The sequence below is a fragment of the Hibiscus syriacus genome, unplaced genomic scaffold, assembly GCF_006381635.1.
Source record: "Hibiscus syriacus cultivar Baekdansim isolate YM2019G1 unplaced genomic scaffold, ASM638163v2 tig00110888_pilon, whole genome shotgun sequence".
Lineage (NCBI taxonomy): Eukaryota > Viridiplantae > Streptophyta > Magnoliopsida > Malvales > Malvaceae > Hibiscus > Hibiscus syriacus.
Genome location: NW_024062898.1, coordinates 512,865 through 519,178, shown reverse-complemented (window position 1 = coordinate 519,178; position 6,314 = coordinate 512,865). Strand labels below are relative to the sequence as shown.

General features: G+C 31.2%; 2 long non-coding RNA genes across 2 annotated transcripts; one reads left to right on the top strand and one right to left on the bottom strand.

Moving 5' to 3' along the window:
• Positions 1–617: 617 nt before the first annotated feature.
• LOC120144296 lies at positions 618–987 on the bottom strand. The gene is made up of 2 exons (XR_005518023.1): positions 905–987; positions 618–798 (listed from the first exon to the last, which is right to left on the bottom strand). It is a non-coding gene; the product is annotated as an uncharacterized LOC120144296 (long non-coding RNA).
• A 1,783-nt stretch (positions 988–2,770) lies between these two features.
• LOC120144295 lies at positions 2,771–4,419 on the top strand. Its single transcript, XR_005518022.1, has 5 exons — positions 2,771–2,923; positions 3,000–3,121; positions 3,204–3,312; positions 3,452–3,642; positions 4,405–4,419. It is a non-coding gene; the product is annotated as an uncharacterized LOC120144295 (long non-coding RNA).
• Positions 4,420–6,314: the final 1,895 nt, after the last annotated feature.

Genomic DNA, 6,314 nt, shown 5'->3' with positions numbered 1-6,314 from the left:
CAAATGGGTGCTTTTGGTGCAAAATTAATGGCACCAAAAATTAGCAGCATTTGTTGAATTTTGGTAAAGGTAAATTACACAATTTAGTCATTGTACTTTAGGGTATTTATAAGACTAGTCCTTAAGCTTCAACTATAAATACCCTAGCTCATTTAACTTCAAAATCATCCCAAATCATTCTAGCTTTATCCCAATACTAGAGAATTTAGAGAGTTTCTTGAGTGTTGTTTTCTCCTTTTTTTTATCAAGAGGGAATTATCATTGTTTTCTCCTTGGTAGATCGAGAGGTTGTAATTCCTATTTTCTCATAGTGAGATTCTTCTATCGTTGCCCATGATTTTTATCCTATATTATTTAGGGATTTTTCACGTAAATTTTTGTGTCTTCTTTATCTTTATTTTCTCAAATTGTCAGTTGCAATTTTGCTTTATCCGGTAGCCGTGTTCTGCAACAATAATACCTCGTAGTGACTGCGCGGATCTAAATAGTCTTTTATGTTGATTAAAGAAGAGAGAGTATATGCTTCATCAATCAACATAAAATGGATAATGAAAGATCTCAAGGATCATCCAGTTTTAAGATTTTCAAGAACGTCGAAAACTTGGAAAAAAATGTGATTTTAAATATCAAACTTGATGCATGATCATCAATCAACAATTACTGAAAGACTATGCAGTTGCAAGTTATGAATTATTTATAAATGGAGAATAAACGTTAAGCAAATTATGTAAGATGAAAGAAGCATACCACCATGGAAATGGGTTCTTGAATGATCTTTGTTTCGGTTGCGATTTTTTCCTGCAGAAGTAATCGAATTCGAGTTGAAGAACACTAAAAAAAACTCTGCCTGCGATTTCTAAACATTCATATACTTTGAACCATAGAAGATAAAGAAAAACTTTACCGCCATGGAAACGGGTTCTTGAATGATCACAGCTTCAGTTGCCATTTTTTCCTGCAGAAGAATAATCGAATTCGAGTTTGAGGATACTGAAAAACACTACATATGAATTATGATCTTTAAGCATTCATAACCATGAATTGCTGGATGATTTCTTATATGTATACATGTACATACATGTATACGCATATATATTGATCTGATGATGAGTTATATTGTTCAAAGTAAAGGCTTATAAGCTGACAAATGCAACTTGGTATTTGCTGATATAGATGCTGAGTTGGCCATTGGACCTACTGATTGCTCACTCACATGGCTTGCGAGGGCTGCTGATACAGCTTTGTTGATAACGCAAAAATATATTCTCTTTCGGATTAAGATCAAATTTGATTTTAGAATGTGAGAATTTTGTTGACATGTTTCCAGTTTCGGACAAAACCTTTTAACAGTTTCTCTCTTGTCTTAAGGCTTTATGTTATCAGTGCTGTCTTTTGGGGGGTTTCATCACCTTTTCCTTCTTAATTAACCTTTAATTTGTGATCTTTAGGTTCTCTTAAAAGTCATTTTTGCCTTGCAAACTTTGACCATGCAACCCAAAAAATAGGCCTTTTAGAATATTAAAACTAGACTAAAAATTACGAACAATTAGTCAATCTCGCAGAATGAATCATTAAATCTTTCGATTAAATTTAAAAGTTTAAATCTTGACATTATAAACGTCACAAATTAGAATGAAAATATCATTTTCAATATCTGTAATCATGACATTATGAACAGATAAGATACTAATAGTTAATCCATAAAAATTAGTTGAAACTCAAAAGTAATATATTTTACGTTAATCCATATATTTTATTATGTTATAATCGTATTTGAAGTTTATAATATTCTAAAATGGATTGCCTCAACATTAAGCATAATATTGAAATGAAGGTTTATCCTAATTTACCTACCAGAAACAATGAAAGGTGTCAATTTCAGGGGCAACTTTAATTCAATACCTCAATTATTATCATTATTTTTTAGTTTTTATGTGAATTATTTTCCTTATTTTTGTTTTTTTTTTCTTTTAGACACGAAATATAAGAGTAGACTTAAACGAAAAAACTGGTCTCTAAACTGTATATTTTTATATTAAAAAAATAAATTATTATTTTAGTTAAAATAAATGTTGAAATTGTTTTTTCATAATTATTTTAAGTTAACCTATTAATTTTTTTTATAAAAAAAAATATTTGATCAATAATATGTTGATATCTCATATCAAATAATTTAATTTAAATTTTAAAAATATTGGTTCTGATTGATAATTTTGCTGCAATTTGTGTTTCGTAAATTTTCCGCTTTCAAAATGATTTTAGCTAAAACATATTTTTCGGACGAAGAAGATTACAAATACGAATGGATATTTCATCTAATCTGATCTCATCATATTAAATTTTTATTTTAAAAGAATCATATCAGATCATTTTTAAATTAGGAGATAAAATAATAATAATAACAACAACAATTGTTGAATTAAATTATAAAATTTAAAAATATATATTAGATAGGAAGAGTTACAATACACGTCGCATACCGCAAGGTACCACTAAAGCGACGTACCGAAACACGTCACAACCAAATTTGTCCTTATTATGTAAATATTAAAAAATATTGGATTTTTTTAAATTAACCATTAAGTAAAATTTAGTTTTACTTTTAATAGAATTATAATTAAATATTATTTTTTAGTTAAAAATAGTAATTAATTTAAGTAAATTAATTTGTTTGGAATTGAGATTTATAAATTATTTAAGTTAGTGTGAATTGACTGAATTTTCATGAAATAGCTAATGCATGCTCAAATTAGCTTGACATTTGCTTGCAGGAGAGAGCGTGAATTTTCTTCCCTCTTATCCTTTTCCTTTAAAGCAGTGCCGTGTGTTATTATTTCTATTTATTTCAAGTTGTTAGCCTTTCGATGACATGCATTTGCAGGACACATAGGAGGAAGTTGATCCTGATGAGCTCTCATATGAGGTAAGCTTCCATTTAGGTTTGAGTGTTTTTAAAATTTTGCTCAAGCACTCATACTAAGCTCGATTCTATCATTCAGAAACTCCTCGCACTCGGTGAAGTAGTTGGGACAGAGAGCAGGGGGCTTTCAGCTTATTCAATTGCATCCTTGCCTTTGGTAACATACAAGACAGGAAAGAGTCAAACCGGAAGCAACGATTCGTAAGCTCGAATGCTTTAGTTTTATTTTTTTTATGCCTGAATGTATTTGTCTAGATGATTGAACTTGTAACCATGTTTTCAGGTGTGTCATCTGCCGTGTAGACTACGAGGATGGTGACTCCTTAACGTCACTTTCTTGCAAGCATTCATATCATCCCAAGTGCATAAATAATTGGTTGAAAATAAACAAGGTATGGTTATTTATATTTCCGTTTAACCGCTTGTAGGTTGTTCCCGTGTTACGATTTTGTTAATATTATATGTGTTGGAATTCCGGTTTACGCGACTCCTTCATATCGTCACCTTTTGTACTTTGCTGTATTGCTGCAGGCCTGTCCTGTTTGTAGTGCTGACTGCTGAGGTCTCAACTTGAAGGCAAAGCTAGTATTTCGAACAGAGTGTGAGAAGAAGGAGGAGAGGGAGGAGGAGGAGGAGGAAAAAGCTGCTGCTGTCACGTCAGAAAGTTACATGTAACAACAGGGACCAAAATGAAAACGAATTAAAAGTTTGATGATTGTATTGTAAGTTACCTTTTTTAAGAATAGTATATTTTTATTTATTTATTGTATTTTGTATTTTTAATTTATATATGATAAAAGATTTTTAGAAATTTTAAGGTGTCAATTGACTCCTCATATACGAGCTCATTATATGATAAAATAGTAGGGATATAATGAGAAGATTTGAGGATTTCTTCTAGAGAAAGAGAAATGACTTTTTGGGTATCATGGAAGGGAGTAATATACTGATATGAAGGAAAAAGGATGGGTGTCAATTGTTGATTATATATTATTACATTAAGTGTTTAAGCATGGTGGGTCAGCTCACAACATCGTGGATTCTAAGGAAAGATTAACCGAGTAATGACAAAGATGTCACGACACTGAAAAAAGAATGCCATGCCCAACATTAAATGAAAAAGAAAATAAAAGTCCTGAATTATATGAATTTAGAGGTTGCGTATATCAATAAATCGGTTTGATGAGAAGGCCGAAATAATTTAGCGGCAAATATATCGTCGTAGAATAGAGGGCCGTGACCAACCTAAAGATATTAGATATAGGTGGAGACATGTCGGCAGTCATATATGCAATGCAAGTAGGAGTGCATGGTTAAGGCTGGGTGGCCATGCCGTCCATTTGCCACCGGTGAGGCCGGCCCAATCCTACGCGGACATTTTTGTGAGCATTAAATATGACATGTTTCAAATTTTATTCATTCCACAATTTTCTTGTTCTTGTTTTCCCTTTGAATTTAGTATTCTAAATTTCTTTTATTTTCAGAAGTATGAAGATGTGGTGGACGTGATCCTATAGGTGAAGAGGCCATGTTTGAACCTCGAGGAGAAAGGACTAAGGAGGGCCAGAGAATAGGGAGATTTCACCTTGATGGGCGTGGCTTCATGCTGTTTTAAAAGCTCTGGAATGGATCATGCCTTGGAATATAAATGCTATATTTTTAAACCAATCCATGTTTGCTGGGAAACAAAGGATGCCATCAATGGCATAGCTGTTTCCAATTCTTTGATTTCCATGTACAAGAGAGCTTGAGCCGACGGAAAAAAGTGTTGGACGATTTATGTGGAAAAAAGAAAAAACTCGGGCCCGCAAAATCCGATCACCCGTTAGTTCAGATAATCGGATACCGGTTCTTATTTTATATTATTATTAGACAAATTCAGATTATGACAGACAAAAGTGCTGGGTCTAAATCACAAAATTTAAACATAATACACACCGAGACTAGGATGGGACCAAACATTCATGCATACTTGACGTTTGATTTTCAAACTGACTGCGAACCCAGTAACTTGCACCCACAGCAATTCTTGTTTATATTCCTGACATAATAGTGTTATTATGTGTTATCTGGGGGCATTTGTTGTTGTTGTTGTCCCCCCCCCCCCTTTCCATTTTGTTAAAATTGGGTTCAACAACTTCTGCATCTTTTTTCCAATAGGGGCTTGCCAGGTTGTGGTGTTTTATTGGAATAAAATAAAAAGAAAATCAGGTACCCCTTTATGTGAAAATTTGTAACCCAGATCCGACCTTAAAATATGTGAAAAATAACGAGTCGGGTATTCATTATTCTTGGAATTCAAATACTTTTCTTTAATATATCTAATAATTTTTAACCGGGTTAACATGTCAACAAGTCATGTATCACTGGTCGAGTATTTTCGAACACCGTAATTACTCGGGTTAATTTTTAGGTTGAGATTAATGTTGCGGGGTGGATTCTTAAATCTTAATGCATGCAAAGCTTGTGCGTTGTGAATGATATCAGGCTTAAATAAAGCTCACTAACTGAAATTTACTACGTATTCCAGCATCCATCGATTTGGAGGCCAAGGCTAAAGTCCATTACTTGTGTTTCTGCTTGTCGTAACCGGTTTTCGTCCGGGCACGAAATATTTATTTGGCGGGAAAATTGATGTGAATAAATGATTTTGAAAATAATTTGAGAGTCGCCATCGGCCTTTTGGGTCAGGTAGGTCGAATACCTAAAAATTATTTTTTAAAAGAGTTTTAAGAAAACATCAATTAAAAAATGATCTGATCTGCGTTTATAACCAAAAATTCGTTCTTTTTAATAATAAAAAGGGATTCGTGTCGGTTACGTTTAGGGAAGGATTAGCACCCCTACAACGCCCAAAATTGGTACTTTTTTTATTATAAATTGTCTCTATCATTAAAAATTTAAAAATTCAGAATATATTTAATTTATAATCCTATTATTTCAAAATTATATAAAAATATTTATTTATTTAAAAATATCAGAAAAGGACTTCTAGGTGCCTTAAGACAGTTCTTTTCTTTGATATTAATAAATATTAATTTAAATAAAATTAAATAATAATTTTTTATAGCATTTATTTTTAAAATACCAGAATAGGACATCCAGTTGTATTAAGACTGCCCTTTTCTTCGATATTGAAAAATAAATATTAAAATTATTTTATTGAAAAAATAAATTATTATTTATTATATATATATTTATGAATACATAATAATAATAAAAATATTTAAATATATAAACAAGTAAAATTAAAACAATAAAAATACAATTAGAACTATATATTTAAAAGCAGTAAAATAAATAAAAATATTAGTGATTAAATTATAGTAAAATTAAAATTAAATACCTAATTCATAATTAATCAAAATTATAGGGATTAAACATGCTATTTTCT